The 17,256-nt window shown below is 43.4% G+C and overlaps 1 long non-coding RNA gene across 1 annotated transcript; it reads left to right on the top strand.

Moving 5' to 3' along the window:
• Positions 1–345: 345 nt before the first annotated feature.
• On the top strand, positions 346–16,862 carry LOC132404388 (uncharacterized). The gene is made up of 3 exons (XR_009515520.1): positions 346–569; positions 4,775–4,879; positions 16,089–16,862. It is a non-coding gene; the product is annotated as an uncharacterized LOC132404388 (long non-coding RNA).
• Positions 16,863–17,256: the final 394 nt, after the last annotated feature.

The raw sequence follows: 17,256 nt of genomic DNA, 5'->3' as shown, positions 1-17,256 counted from the left end.
CCGTTACGTTACCATGCCGCACCCAAGATAAATGAAGGGCAAAGATTCTATGTAGGGCTTCATCTTCTGGGAATCTATATCATCACCAGAGGGGGTCCTGTTGAAGAACAATGCCAGAGAATTTCCTCAGAGCTGTTTATTCTCCTCACCAGAAGGATCATGATTTACATATGTGTCATGCCCTGGTTAAGATTTCTACTGCTATGCTGTGAGGTATATTATTTTAACAGTTTTCTGTAAAAGCAGTGTCCTGCTGGTAAAAGTGTTTTGGCTTCTGCTAAAGGTAAGGAGCCATGTTGTCCAACCTAGGAATGTTGTGTCAGCCAACTGTAACTTTCTGCCCAGTGGAAGATTCGGGAGAGCTGGGCAGGATTAGATTTCTGAAGGACAGTAGACTGGTTTGGGGACTTTTGCAGAAGCTGCAGAGTGCGTCACAAGGGAAGATGCCACAGAACGCTGTTGGAAGGAGAGTCCCTGTTGCAAGAATTCTTCGTGCAGATGAATGCCTCCAAGGAGAAAGGGCCAATAATTCTGGAGAGCCAGTCCATTCGAAGGAAGTTCAGAATGTGGTGGGTGCTTTCACAGAGACTGTGGGTCCAGTGTGTGAATGAAGTAACTAATCCAGAATTGAGCTCCAATGTTTATGTGCACGTTGTAATGCTCATTAACTGTAATGGGCCCTTTTCTTTTTTTCTTTTCATTTTCTGTAACTGTTTGTTAAAGTTGAAAATTTGGTGAATATACTTCCTTTATAATTTTCTGCTAGTAAATGATCTGTCATTTCTGGGCTACTGATATCTGTGCATGAGCAGTATTTACACAACATTCGATACAATCCATGTTCCTTATTGGCACATTCTAACTTTCCTGTTTGGTTGAAACCCAAGTTATACGGACCCTAGACAAATATTGTTTATGAAAGATGACCTTCTCACTGCTGAGTTGCTGGCTGTTATCAGAGTTAGCTAACGTATACGAGCCCTGGTGAGAGGGTTACATATGTGTAGTGGCAAAACAGCAAAGGCTTTGAAAATATTTCAGGTAAATTCATTACCCTACTGACACCAAGAATGAGGAATGATATCAACACATCATTGTCCTTATTCATCTCGATATAAGGCTGAGCCACATATCACATGGCAGAGAGTTCTATACAAAATAACCTAATGTACTTTATACTTAACACCAGTCACACCATCTGCTGAGAAAGGAAAATTCAAAGAATAAAACTGCAATACTAATTGAAGACAAAACTAAAATTTGCTCTGAGGCCATCTTCGGAGTTCAAACCTAATCTGGGTGATCACATTGAACCAGCTTAAAATTGTCTGACATTTTATTTATCTTTTATAAGATTTGGCTTGCTCCCTACAAGGAAATGGTCCAGCTCTATGGTAGGCAGAGATTTAGCACTTACTGCATGAGGTGATAACTTATTCCATATATCTGTTAACAGCTGGAGAAGGAAGTGCCTATTACTCCAGTCTAAATCTATCCTTGTAAACTTCTTGGCCTTCTCTAGTATATTAAACCAGATTAAAAAACATCATTACCACTGCAATTTAGTCCTATAATTATTTGATATACTTTGTCAAAAATTCAGGAATTTATGCATCTCTAAATTAATTAGGTTCAGCACGTGAGCTTCATTTGAAATGCTTCCTTAACATTCATATTGCCTGTACATGGAGAGGGAGTCCAAAATTTGACATGATATTTAAATTGCAATTTAAATGGCTTAAATAAGAGCAAAATAGCACGTTCTGCTTTGTTTTGAATTGTCCCATGTGTTTTGCTTTGCTTTCTGATTTTATTCATGAATTAATTAAAGCTGATTTAGAAGTATGAATTAGAATCAACCTATCAAGTCAGAATTTATCCATTACTCTACAGTAAATTTATTGTTTGTCTGTAAAATAGTTTGCTGAAATTTCAAGCATTCGGAAGTCCTGAACATCTGTGCACCTGAGCACTGCTGTCAACCTGACTGTTCCTTGACCTTGGATACTGGAGTTAGCACCTCTCTAGTTTCTCAGCAGGTACCCAGGGAACTTAACTCCATTACCTCTTTATTTCCATATGCTTACAACTAAGATTCTATCATTCACCTGTATAGTACTGACGATTAATAGTGGCCAATCACTGTGATTTTGAGATTTTGGAGGAAACTGGAGGAATCAGGCGGTGAGAAAGACCATTAGGACCAGAAAGACGTTGGGCCAAATGGCTTAATTTTGCCCCTTCGAGTATGCTTTGCTTTACCATTCCATCATAGCTGATTTATTATCCCTCCCAACTCCATTTTGTTGTTTCCTCCCCAAAATCTTTGATGTACTTACTAATCAAGGACCTATCAACCACTGCTGCAGGAAACTGATGGTGATTTGTAGGTGTTGGTTTTGAGATGTTCTTTTCACGTTACAGTTTAACAATTTGGATGACAGAATTGATGGCTTTGTGGCCAAATTTACAGACAATACAAATATAACTGGGGGGATGGCAGGTAGTGTTGAGAAAGCAGGGAATCTACAAAAGGAATTAGACAAGTTGGGAGAATGAGCAAAGAAGTGGCTTTTGGAATATAGTGTAGGGAAGTGTATAGCCATGGACTTTGGCAGAGGAAATAGGGGAGTAGACTATTTTTAAATAGGGATAAAATTCAAAAAATCAGCGGTACAAAGGGACTTGGGAGTCCCTGTGCAGGATTCATTTCTAGAGGACTAGAATATAAGATCAAAAATGTACTGCTGAGGCTTTGTATGACATTGGTCAGACCGCACTTGGAATATGGTAAGCAGTTATGGGCCCCTTATCTAAGAAAAGATGTGCTGGCATTGGAGAGGGTCCAGAGAAGGTTCATGAGAATGATCCTGGAAATGAAAGAGTTAAGAAATGAGGAGCCTCAGTGCCTCACCGAAGAAGATGCACAAGAGTTCCCTGGATGCACAGTGTTAACCTAAAGATGCTCTTGCTGGTGGTTACACGCAATCTGCACATTCAGTGACTGAGGGACTTTAAAGAGAATAGACATATGGAGTAATTAGGCCAAATCAACACTGTTTATTGCTTCCTTAATCATCAGAAAGCTCACAGTCTGTCAGATCCACCTGCTCACACATCTTGATACTCTCTACTTAAGAAGGATGATGAATTTACGTTCACTGAGAAGAGGATCCTGGGACATGCTGGTGGCAGTAGTGATCATCAGCTGTTTTTAGATCAAGTTGAGTGCCTGCACCTCTAAAGTCAGTGCAGCTATTTCATGGGCATGCAGCTAAATCACATCCAGTGGGACGTCAGATCTCTTGTCATCATCATAGTGAAGTGCATTCTTGGCCAGCTCAAGGTAGAAGGGTTGCTGCAGGAAGATCCCTGACAATTAAGGTTTCCAACTAATTTATGTTATATCTTTGGGGGTGTGAATTTATATTTATTTCAAAGTTCAAAGTAAATTTATCATCAAAGTTCATATACATTATGTTACATAAGAACATAAGAAATAGGAGCAGGAGTAGGCCGTCTGACTTGTCAGGAGTAAGCCATTCAATTTGATCATGGCTGACTCATCTCCACCTACCTGCCTTTTCCCATAGCCATTAGTTCCCCTACTGTGCAAAAATCTATCCAACCTTGTCTTAAATATATTTACTGAGGTAGCCTCTACTGCTTCATTGGGCAGAGAATTCCACAGATTCACCACTGTCTGGGAAAAGCAGTTCCTCCTCATCTCTGCCCTAAATCTACTCCCCTGAATCTTGAGGCTATGTCCCATAGTTCTAGTATATACAACTCAGAGATTCATTTACTTGCAAGCATTCATAGTACGTACAAGAAACTCAATAGAATCAATGAAAAACCACTCACAACAGGATGGACAAACCATCAAAGTGCAAAAGACAACAAACAAATGAATGAAAAAGAAAAAAAAGAAATAATAATAATAAATATCATGAACATGAGATGAAGAGTCCTTGAAAGTGAGTCCATAGGTGTGGGAAGAGTTCAGTGATGGAGCAAATGAAATTGAGTAAAGTTATCCCCTCTGGTTCAAGAGTCTGATGGGTAGGTGTAATAACTGTTCCTAAACCTGTTGGTGTGGGTCCTGAGGCTTCTGTACTTTCTTCTTGATGGAGCCTGGGTGGCAGTGATCTTTAATGATGGGTGCTATGCTCCTACAGCAGCACCCCATGTAGATGTACTCAATGGTGGAGAGTACTTTGCTCATGATGGGCTGGCCCATCTACAGTACTTTTTGTGGACTTTTCCATTTAAAGGCATTGATGTTTCCATATCAGGCCATGATGCATCCAGTTAATATACTCTCCGTCACACTCCTATAAAAGTTAGTCAACATTTTAGATGACATGATGAATATCCACAAAATTTTAAGAAAGTAGAGGTGCTGCCGTGCTTTCTTCATACTGGCACTCATAGAACATGCTGGACCCAGGACACGATAACTGCAAGGAAATTTAAAGTTGCTGACCCTCTCCCTGATGAGGACTGGCTCATAGACCATTGGTTTTCTCCTCCTGACGTCAATAATCAGTTCCTTGGTCTTGCTGACATTGAGTCAGAGGTTGTTGTTGGGCATCGCTCAGCCAGATTTTCAGTCTCCCTTATATATGCTGATTCAGTATTGCCTTTGATTCAGCCAATGACAGTGGAGTGGTCAGCAAACTTAAATATGACATTGAGGATGGTGACTTCTCCCGGCTCATCAGTGAAACAGTTTAAACTCTTCCTATCCTTATGCCTGTATTTTCCTTTTCAGGGTGGCTGGGGTCCTATCAGACACTCAAAACTGATGTTCTGCATGATGTTGTGTCCCCATACTTGGAGATCGCCATATTGCTGCGTTTTGGTATGTCCAGATCAGGTCAGGAAACACAAAATAACAAAGCAACATCTCAGACTGACTGGTACATTGACTTAGTGACTGTTGTCCCCTCTGTCTCTGTGGATGGAGTGATATCTGTCTCTCCCTTGTTAGTGAGAGAGTGCTTGTGGGATGTCAAAATGTTGGAGTGAACAGTTCGTTTTTAATGTACTGTAGTTCAAGGTCTCTGTTTGGGGGCTTTGCTATTGTTTGCGTGGCAAATGGTGGGAATATGTATGCTTTATGCTAAAGAATTGTTGCTGCTGCTTGCCTGTACGACAAGAGTCCTTGGCAAAGATGGTCAAGGAGTCTCGTCATCCTAACCTCAGATCGAGACACTGAATAAAACTGGATTGGGAACTGAGAGCAAGACAAAATGCTAGAGGATGTCTCTGGTTGGGCTTATGATTGAGCTGTGAGGTGCTCCTGTTCAGGTGCTCTTTAAATACTCAATTCTTGGCATCCAAAACATGACTGTCAATTAGTAGGATGGTCCTGAATCCTTAAAAGGGCTGCTGCAACTGACAATATTCCAGATAGTTAGAGTGTCTAAACCCAGGAAGCTGGCATAGCTTCTGACACCACGATCCCCTCCCCTATGGCCAACTCCTGATGGCCCTGGCTGCTCGGAGAGATGCCATGATAGTCATAGATGAGAACTGGGTCCAAGTTGTTTCTTTCAAGCACTCAGCACCTTTTCCTCCCAGTCCACAAGGTATTGCCAAGCACCCCAAACAGTTTGTGAGTCCAGAAGTCTTCTCACCCTGAAGACCTGTTTCCCATCGATTAACCTGGGTGGCTGATGGTGGTGGGGCTAAGGGGCTGGTGCAGACAGGTTTTATTTTAGAGATAGGGAAGGTGGGTTGATCTTTAGCATCTTAGGGAGCTTCAAGATGTAAGCCACTGGATTAACTTCTCTAAGGATTTATTGCCATCTTTCTAGACACCACCTGAGGTAATACATGTGTGAACAGCCAGACTGGATGCCCACGCTGCAAAAGGGGTCCCTGTCTTCTACTTTGGTGTGCCTTGGTCTCGGCCTTCTGGGTATAGGCCAGCAAAATCTCTCTTGCTCTAATCGATCTCTGCTTGCAGCATTGGATGAAATCTTTGGCTACAGCAGCCCGAACCATGGCCTCCTGTTCTGGAAAGAGTGGCAGAGGATAACCAAACTGGTACTCAAATGGTGACGTCAATTCACCGAATGCTGTAAAGTGTTGTGGGAAGACCTCCTCCAAGTCCTTGTCAATGGAAGGGATTTCCACCAGTTTGAGTGTTACAATTTCCTCCAGACCTTCCTTTGAGGACGACTCCTGATGCTTCTTAGGTGGCAGAGGTAATTCGACAGACCTCCGAGACCCCTTCCCAGGTTCACAAAACTCCTTCATAGAAACAATGGTCAAATCAGAGTTCATATTCTGGTCTGTGTCCTCAGGTGACAGCAGCAAGGCATTACAATGTTCCTTGTCCCTCAGGGAATAGGCTTCGAGGATCTGCGTATAGGAGTCTTTCAATTCCTCCAGACCTGGTGGCTGGATTCCTTAGGCTAGGGTGCAAGTGTTCCAGACTGCTAGGGCATCTCCTTGGTCCTCTGCTGATCTAGGGTTTCCTTCTCTATAGTTCCCATGTGGTCCCAGCTAGACAGGGTTGGGACATTGTCTGTCCATGAGGTCTTTGGAAGGCCTCGAGTTACCTTGCACTGAAGGCTACCTCCTTGTTGGTCTCAGGAGAATCTGGGAATCGGAAAACCATGCCAGAAACATACCCACTTTCTGTGACTGAACCAAGCAATGGCACTCCCCACCCTACAGTCCACAGATGGGTTATGTTGGAACAGGCAAGGTTACCCGAGGATCAGAGGTATGAGTGGAGAGTCAATGACGTAAAAACTAATGTCCTCCACATGATCCCCTGTCCTCACCTGCAAAACCACAGTCTGTTGCTGGATCTGCCCAGAACCTGCGGGTGGCCATTCGCAGGCAGGGACTGGCTGAACTCTCTCGGTACGTCAGGCCGACAGGCAGATCCAAGTCCAGAAGATTACCCAGAGTTCACAAAAGCCCTCACCTACCTCAGGGTCTTACCCTGGGTAATCTCGTGTTCAGCATGAAACCAGAATCCATGGGATTGGGGGTAGTGTCTGTTAACATTAGAGTCGTCCCATCACAGGACGGTCTTTGCTGTTCTCCCGACAGCTGCAGCCTCAGCCTTTCTCCCCATAGTAACAGCAGCAGCCTTGACTCCAACGCCGGGAGCTCTCATTGATGGAAAGTCTAGTTCAGCCGATCTGCATGGGTTCAACTCAGTACCGAACAGGGGATGAGTAGGTCATCGTCTGAGATCAAGAGGGAGGGGGAGGCTGGAACTATGATGCCTTAAGGCAGGGCTTGGGCTGCCCCTCTTTGACCTCTTGAAATAGTCCCACTTATGCTCTGCCATATGATTATCAAGATGAATGGACAAAGTCTGACTCTCCCAAGACAAGGGCATCCTTCAGTTCGTCTCAGAGTCCATGGCAATACAAGGTGGCCAAGGCCTCTTGTTCCAGCCACTCTCTTGGGCCAAGATCTGATACTCAATTGCGTAGTCAGTCGCTGACCATCTGCCCTATCAAATCTTCATCAGATAGCCTGAGCCTTGGCTGCCTCTGGCAGGGTATGTCACAAGGACATGGCTGGGGACAAACCCAGGTGCAGGGCACAGACGCTGAGGCAGAGTCATTAGGCGTTAGCACCACTGCGAACAGAGAGTCGGTATCTCGGGAGAGTCTTTATACAGAGACAAGGTTCACGTGGAGAATCCAGGGGACAATGCAGAACTTAGAACTGACAGTCCTAAATAACCATGAAACGAAGTTACTCATACAAGGGTTGACCAACAAACCGGCAGTTCCTTGTTGTGATTCCAGGGTTTTTATCCTGCAGTTACTGATGTGTAATTTGCTGAACTGGGAACTATTGGAAGTCAGGCAAGGGGGTTAGGGCCCAATTAAAGAGTTAATGGGGAATTGCCAGATGGGGCCATGACAGGGTGATGGAACAATTTCCTCATGGTGGCCATGAATTCCTCTGAATCCGAGCAAATCTCCAACCTTCATTCCCAATGTGTGGTGGCCCAGGCCAGGGCTCTTCCAGTCAGAAGAGAGATGATGAAGGCCACCTTTCCGTGCTCTGAAGGGAACCAGGACATCTGGAGCTTGAACACTAATGAGGAGGCTGCTGCAGGAGCCCAGTCACTGTCGAATTTCTCTGGGTCTGGAAGATGTACTACAGAGAGACCATCAGGTCTTCTGAGCGACTTTGGCTTCCTTCTTGCAAAAGTTGACAAACGGTTACCTGGAGGTCATGCATCTCCAGGCCGTGTCTGGAAATCTTGCTGCGGCTGGACACAATGGACGAAAGACACTAAAACCCTACTGGGTCCATACAGGCTCAATGGTACTGTGACAAGAGTCCCTGACAAGGATGGTTTGGACCCAAATGCTGGAGTATCTGAAGCTAGGATCGAGACACGGAATAAAGCTGGATTGAGATCTGAGCACAAAACAAAACACTGGACGACATCTCTGGTTGAGCGTACGACTGAGCATGGAGGTACTATATAGGTACTCTTTACTCAATTCTTGGCATCCAAAGCAGGATTGCCCATTATCAGGACAGTTGTGAACCCTGAACGGGGCCAAGCCAGCTATCCATACTATGGAGAGTTAGAGCGCCTAAACTCTGAAAGCTGATGTGGTTGGGTACATCTCGTAATGGTGCATGGGATGGGGAGAGGGGACGCTGGGGTTCTTATGTTTTTTCGATCATTCATTCTTTGGATTTTTTATCCTGTCTCGAGGATGTCTGCAGAGAATGAGAATTTCAGGTTGTATATTGTATACATACTCAGATATTAAATGGAATTACTGAACAAAATTGAACTACTGAAGCTGTGCTTCGCCTCCCAGTCATAAGTGTAAGGTGAGTAGAGCGGGATGCTAAGCACACAGCCTTGTGGTGCACCTGTGTTGATGGAGATTAAGGAGGATTTGTTGTTGCCAATTAAAACTGTCTGGGGATAACAGGTGAGAAAATCAAGGATCCAATTGCACAAGGAGGTATTGAGGCAAGGTCTTGGAGCTTATCGATTAGTTTTGAGCTGATGATAGTATTTTAAATTCCGAGCTGTAGTCAATGAAGAGTATTCTGTATTCTGTATGCATCTTTGCTGTCGGGATGTTTCAAGGTTGAGCGAAGATCTAATGCAATGGCATCTGCTGTTGACCTGTTGCGACATAGGCAAATTGGAGTGGATCTAAATCGCTTCTCGGGCAGGAGTTGATATGTTTCATCATCAGCCTCTCAAAGCACTTCTTCACTGTGGATGCAAGTGCTACTGGACATTAGTCATTGAAGCAGGTTACCAAGCTCTTCTTAGGCACTGGTATAACTGAAGCCTGCTTGAGGCAGGTGGGTACCTCAGACTGCCGAAGTGAGAGGTTAAAGGTATCAGTGAACACTCCAGCCAATTAATCAGCACAAGTCTTTAGTACTCAGCCAAGTACCCCATGTGGCTGGATGCTTTCCATGGGATCGCCCTCATGAAGGATGCTCTCACATCGGCCTCAGAAATGGAAAATCACAGGGTTATCTGGGGCTGTGGGAGTTTGTGAAGTGGCCTCCATGTTTTGATGGTCGAAGTGAAGCCTTGCTGTCACCTATGTTGCCTGGTTTCACTTTGTTGGAGGTGATAGCATTCAAGCCCCGTCACGCTGTGAAGCATGGTCAGTGATTCAAGTTTGGTCCAGAAACGGCAGCTGGCACTTGAGATGACTTTTCAGAGATCGTATCTTGACCTCTTGTAATTTACTTGTCCACCAGGTTTGCAGACCTCATTGTTCATCCAGGACTTCTGGTTAGGGAAGACTCTGTATGATACTGTGGGGACACGCTTGTCTACAACTGCTTGTTATAAAGTCTTTGACAACCGTGTGGTGGATTGGTTCAGATCCTCTGATAAGTCCTTGTACCTTGGATGCAGGTATGTTTGGCAATATCATCATTTATTGCTTATTCCAAATTGCTCTTGAGAAGGCAAGGGTGAAGCACAATCTGAGACTCCTGCAGATATCCTTGTGAAGATACACCCATGTTACTATTGGGTAGGGAGTTTCAAGATTTAGATCCAGTAGTAATGAAAGACCGGTGATATACTTGCATGTTAGGAAGATATGTGACATTGATGATCAATTGTGGGTGGTGTTCTGATAGGTGGGAATCTGTCTCATATTTGCAGTGTCACAGTTAATGCATTTTTTTAACAAAATCTTTCCAATATTTTTCAATAGCTTGGTCAGAACTGTTCAATGCAGACTTCTCAGAGAGATGTAATGACTTTTTTCACAGCTGTTGGAGTTGGTAATAGTTTTGGGTGGGGGGAAGTTGATGCGGCTGCCATAAGCTGTTATTAGGAGAAAGACCTGAGCACCAAATAATTATTGTTCTATAGAGCATTTGCTTTGCGTTGCAATGTGATGAAATTCTGATTGTTATCACAGACAGAGGATTCGATCTATTCATTGTATATCTTCATTGGAGAAAGGAGTGAATGGAACATTTTTTCAGAAACAAAGATTCCTTGGTTAATGAGAATATCAGAATGACACTTTGAGAGATTAAAGCTGAATAGATTATTATTGTAACTTAAGAAATCATTACCTTCAGCTTGGAAAGCATATGGTTACATAACATTCTATGCAATTCAAATGGATGTGATGCAAGATATTTTGGCAAGTAATGTTTAGCAAACACCAAAATCTTGCGATAGAGCTGAATTAGTCTTGAACTAAGATTTGTCGGAACTTAGTGCAGCAGTGACCTTGTGAAATTCTGGAGGGTGTCAATAGCAATAAAACCTCACAAGTGAAATACTTGGCAGGCAGTATATTTCTTTTGTGGCGAAGCAAATATTGGCTTGGAACCAAATGTCGCACCATTTATTTTCCAATGAACGTGACATGAAATGTCTTTAAATTTTTACCAGAGTGTGAAATCTACCACGTGAAAGTACTAACAGTGTGAAAATAAACATTAAGGATGTAGATGCTCAAACTTCAGCAACTGTAATTAAAATGCTTAAATTAATATAATTTAGTGAGAAAAAGAACAGATGCTTTTGTATCATGAAGACTGACAACCAGTCCCTTTCAGGGTGTCACTGCTTTTGACTGAAACAAATTAATAAAGGATGTGTTGAAAGACTAAGTACAGTGGCAAGAAGGTGAGACCGTGCACATTTCATTTTTAATACTTTGAAATACAAGTCACATAGACCATCAAAGAGCTACTTTCTGGACCTTTAATCAGTTGAAACTGCTGCCTGTGCTGATTTAATTTTCTTATTGAATCATTCTATCTGCAAAGTGTTTGCTGGAATGACACACTGTCTTGCAGCCCTCAGAGCATAAGCTGCCAGGTCTGTGAGGCAGGTAATGTCAAAGCAGGCAGCTTGTGTCCCTTCCTTAAAAGTTAATTAACAAATCAACTTCTTCCGAAATGAAAGGAAACCAGAATCTGTGTAAAATAGAGCTGGCTGATGTCGTCTGCCCTACTGCTGATATCCCTTCCAGCCCCACATACACGATACACATTGTCAAATGTGTTTCCAACTAAGATAAATTGCTTGAATGAATATCCTACTGACTGCAACTGCAAGCATGTCATGCAAAATGATTTTTGCAAACAATATATGTGATCATAGAAAAGTCTGAGAAATTTACTGTTCAGTGCCTTTTGTGCTTGTAGTTTATATCAAAATTGCCATTTCTGGTTTCTATCTATCTTACCTGAGTATGTCTTAATTTGATCATGATGGAGTATTTGTCATTTTATTTGATCACCTGAATAATTTTGTGGTCGCATACGCTCGGTGGCCACTTTATTAGGTACAACTGTACATATGCTCACCAATGCAAATATCTAATCAGCAAATCATGTGGCAGCAACTCAATGCAAAAAAGGATGCAGACATGGTCAAGGAATTCAGTTGTTGTTCAGACCAGACATCAGAATGGGCTAAATTTGTGACTTAAGTGACTTTGACCATGGTGCAAGAAGGGGTGGTTTGAGAATCCTAGAAACTGCTGATCTCCTTTTCATGCACAATGATCTACAGAGTTTGCAGGGAATGGTGAGAGCAGCATAAAAAACTTCTAGTGAACACCAGTTCTGTGGGCCAAAGCCCCTCGCTAATGAGAGAGGTCAGAAGTGAATTGCCAGATTGCTCAAGCTAAGAGTCTCAGATAATCACGTGTTACAACAGTGGTGTGCAGAAGAGCATCTATGAATGCACAACATCCAAACCCTGAAGTGGATGAGCTATAGCAGCAGAAGGACACAAACGTGAACCTCCTCTTACCCCTTGAAAATGAGCTTCAGTCCATTGACTCCCACACCATCAACGATCTCATCAACTCTGGAGATCTCCCATCAATTGCCACCAACCTCAGAGTTCCCTTACCCTGCATCTCCTGTTTCTATCTCTTACCCAAGATGCACAAAGCTGACTGTCCAGGTAGACCCATTGTTTTTGTGTTCCTGCCCTGCTGAACTCATATCTGCATACCTTGACTCTGTTTTATCCCTCTTGGTTCAGTCCCTTCCTACCTAAATTGGCGACACTTCACACACACTCGATTTTTTCAAAGTCATTAAGTTTCCTGGTCCCAATCATCTCATTTTGACCATACATGTCCAGTCCCTATCCACTTCTATCCCACATCAGGAGGGCCTTAAAACTTTTCTTATGGACAACAGACCCAAACAGTTCCCGTCTACCACTACTCTCTTTTGTCTGCTGGAACTTGTCCTCGTGCTCAACAATGTCTCCTATGGTTCCTTTCCCCTTCCGTCAAACCCTAGACGTGGCTGTGTGCACTTACATGGGTCCCAGCTATGCCTGCCTTTTTGTCAGCTACGTGGAACAGTCCATGTTTCAAGCCTACACTGGCATCACTCCCAAACTCTTCCCGTGTTACATTGATGACTGTACTGGCACTGCTTCCTGCACCCGCACTGAGGCCGTCAATTTCATCAACTTTGCGTCCAATTTCCACCCTGCCCTCAATTATACTTGGTCCATTTCTGACACCTCTTCCCCCTTTCTTGATCTCTCTGTCTCTGTCTCTGGAGACAGTCTATCTATTGATATCTTTTATAAACCTACTGGCTCTCACAGCTATCTGGATGATACCTCATTGCACACTGTCACTTGTAAAAATGCCATTTCCTTTTCTCAGTTCCTCCATCTCTGCCACATCTGCTTTCAGAATGAGGCTTTTCATTCCAGAATAACTAAGATGTCCTTTTTCTTAAAACAGAGGGGTTTCCCTTTCTCCACCATCAATGTTGTCCTCACCTGCATCTCTTCCATTGTGAAAATTTGTCCTCACTTCATCCCCTCCCCCCCCCCATTGCCATATCAGGGATAGGACTCCTCTCGTTCTCACCTACCATTACTCAAGCCTCTGCATCCAGCACATAATTCTCCGTAACTTCTGCCACCTCCAATGGGATTCCACCATCAAGCACATCTTTCCCTTCTCCCACTTTCCTCTTCCTGCTGGGATCACTCTCTATGTGACTCCCTCCCCACTGATCTCTCTCCTGGCTCTTATCCTTTCAGGTGGAATTTGTTGCCACCAGTGGCTGTGGGGGCCAAATCATTGGGTGTAGTTAAGGCAGAAATAGATAGGTTCTTAATTAGCCAGTGCATCAAAGGGTATGGGGTGAAGGCAGGGGAGTGGGAATGGCTGGAAGAATTGGATCAGCCCATGATTGAAGGCAGAGCAGACTTAATGGGCTGAATGGCCAACTTCTGCTCCTATATCTTATGGTGTTATGGTCTTAAAAGCTACTCCTGCCCCTGCACCTCTTCCCTCACTACCATTCTTCCACTGACACTTCACCTGAGAATCCACTGGAGTATTCTACTGCATCCGGTGCTCCCAGTGTGGCCTCAGTGAGGCCTGATGTAGATTGGGAGACTTCATTGAGCACCTTCACTCCATCCACAAGAAAAAGTGGGATTTCCTGATGGTCATCCACTTCAATGCTACTTCCCATTCCTGTTACAAGGGGGCACTGGGAGTGGACACTGAGATTGTATAAACGGAACTATGTTTATTGATTGTTACTAGGAAAGCTAAGGAGCGAGGACAAAATGACTACACGGACATAAACGTTGGATACAACCTGGACTAGGACTTGGACTTGGAACTCGGGTCTTGACCTGGAACCCGGACTTGACTTGGACACAGACTTGAACTTGACTTGACTTGAAACTCAGGCTTGACTTGGCTTGGACTCGAGGCTCAGACTCTGGTCCACAGACCAGACCGTGACATTAACATTCCAACATGCCAGTTTCATGGCCTCCTCTACTGCTACAATGAGGCCACACTCAGGTTGGAGGAGCAACTCCTGATATTCCATTTGGGTAACCTCCAACCTTGTTGGCATGAACATTGATTTCTCAAACTTCTAGTACTTGCCCCCCCCCTTTCACCATCACCTTCCTCTGGTGGTCCTCCTCCTTCCCTTTCCTCCATGGTCTTCTGAACTCTCCTATTCAATTCCCCCTTTTCCAGCCCTTTATCTCTTTCATGAATCCACTTCACAGCTCTTTACTTCACCCCTCCCCCTCTTAATTCCACCTATCACCTACCGCCTTGTATTTCTTTCTCCTCTCCCCTCCACCTTCTTATCCTGACTTCTCCCTTACTTTCCAGGCCTGATGAAGGGCATTGGCCAGCAATGATGACTGTTTACTCTTTTCCATAGATGCTGCCTGGCCTGCTGAACTCCTCTAGCGTTTTGTGTTTATTCCTTTGTAGGAAGTAACTCCTGGATGTGGGAAGAGGCCTACATTTTTCACACTTTTGGTATGAATATTTATTATTGGAGGACAGTGTGATATAGCAGGGCAGCTTGTTATTGGACCTTTCGTTATGGGTACTGAGTGTCAGGGCAATCCTCACATATGCCTCACTGAAACTGTTGGCAATGCCTTGAAGTTTAGCCCCCAAGTGTAAGTATTATCTGTATTCTACAGCTTGCTCACTGAGGTTTTGAATAGATTGCCATCTCTCTATGTTCTCTACTTATCTCTACTCATAGCTTCCCATAAGCAGTTGGAAATGGTATGATGAAAAGTGATGAAGAAACGTGTTTGTGCAACAAATACACCCTGGTCTGACAACATTCTTCACTTAGAGTGGTAGATGCTTTTGTTGCATTGCATCTGCATCAAGACTAAGGTGAAAATGACATCCTGGGGCCAGTACAATTTGTGGAGATCATTCCCTTCTAAATGGAGTCAAAAGCTTTAGAGTACTGGCTGGTAATAATTCCCCCTTCCCTCAACTATTTGAGAAGCCATTGTGTAGTGAAGGTTATGCCTGTTGAGCATCGAAATCCAAGCTGTCAATTAGAAAGCAGTTTTTTGGCCATGAGAGATGGCAATTAAGATGGAAATCGTACTGACTCTCTCTGCGACTGGCAACAGGGAGGTCCTCTGTATTGGTCTGACGGTTTCCCAAGGTTTTGGGTGGTCTCCAGCCCTGGCAGTGTGTGGCTGCGTAGCGTCACTGATCGGGAGGTCAGTCAGTTCTTGTCACCAGTTCACAGAAATCTCATTCTGCACCAAGTGCGACCAGCAGCAATGTTTCGTAGAAATAAAAAAAAATCATATAGGAAGATTTTCAACACTTAACAGTAACCTGAGGAAAACTGCAAATCAAGTGTCACTGCTTTCAGTGCGCTTTGCTTCTTATTGAGCTGCCTGTTAGCAATGCAACTTGTAAATTGTGACCTTTTGATCCAATACCATCATTAAGTAAATAATATGTGCTGTGCATGTTGATGGTGCCATTACGCATACAAGATGCAACAGGAAAAATATTAGTGTTAGGGAATCATGCCAGGAAATGGCTTATCCAATTTCTTGATGGACAGGACTTCATTAGGAAATGTGCAAACACTGCAAAGTATGGTAACTGCTATTTACAGGAAAAGAACAGGTGTAAATGATCTTTTCTAATCTAGTTTCTAGGTTGTTCATTGTCATCTTTTTAAAACATCATAGCATTTGAACGTTATTGGCAAAGTCCGTGTTTATTGTCTATCCTTGCCTGTGTGCATCTCAACATATGTTTATCTTTTATAATCAGGTGACCGATCCAAGACGTCAACTGCTTTGAGCTGGTAACTTGATCAAGACCTCACTTTCACAAGACCACATAGCATCCCACATTAAAAGAATTCATTTTCTGGCTCCTACCATATGGTGGATGAAAGTCATCCTTGAACTGAAGAGATTGCTGAAGAAAAAGACGGTGGAGAAGATAAGAAAGTCTTGCTGCTTTTTCTTTAATGTTTATTTTCATAACCATTTCAGATCTCAGATAAGTTTGTTTTCACCTAATGTAGGGCACAATGAAATGCCTTTTTATCAAGCAGATCACAAAGTAAACAGTGTACACCATGTAGATAGAGTGATGCATGCAGTCTTTTTCCAGGGTGTGGAATCAAGAACTAGAGAACATACAGCATGTTTAAAGTGGGAGGGGAGAGATTTAATAGGGAACTGAGGGGCAACTTTTTCACCCAGCATGTTGCCTGTATATAGAATAGAATTCTGGAGGAAATGGTTGAGGCAGGTACATTAACAACATTTGATTGCCACTTGGACAGATAGGAAAGGGGTAGAGGATTATGGGCCAAACATAAGCACACAGGATCAGCTTAGATGTTAGCATATCTGGGCTGTGGACCGGTCTCTGCGCTGTATGACTCCGTGACTCTATAATGATAAAATACAACAGCGAGTGAAGAACAGCAGAATGGTCCAAAGATTGTAGTACAATGAAGTCATGCAAAAAGGAATGCAGGGTGATATTTATGGAATAACAGAGCAAAGTAGATAAGGACTCAAGTACGTTGAAGTGAGCAAGCAGTTGCTAAGTCTGGGTACTCGGGTTTTCGAACTCCAGTCTCTGCAACCTGTGAGTTGGAATCTGTTACAAAGGATATTATACCAAGACATCTAATAAATATTATTTGTTGCATAATATTATTTGTGCCGTTTCTTTAGCATTTTGACTGTTTTTATGAGGCTGAGTTGTTAGAACATAGAAAACCTACAGCACAATACAGGCCCTTCGGCCCACAAAGCTGTGCTGAACATGTCCTTACCTTAGAACTACTTAGGCTTACCCATAGCCCTCTATTTTTCTGAGCTCCATGTACCTATCCAGGAGTCTCTTAAAAGACCCTATTGTATCCGCCTCCACCACCACCGCCGGCAGCCTTTCCACATACTCACCACTGTGAGTAAAA

This window comes from Hypanus sabinus, chromosome 14 (assembly GCF_030144855.1).
Source record: "Hypanus sabinus isolate sHypSab1 chromosome 14, sHypSab1.hap1, whole genome shotgun sequence".
Classification (NCBI taxonomy): domain Eukaryota; kingdom Metazoa; phylum Chordata; class Chondrichthyes; order Myliobatiformes; family Dasyatidae; genus Hypanus; species Hypanus sabinus.
This window is presented reverse-complemented; position numbering and strand designations above follow the sequence as displayed.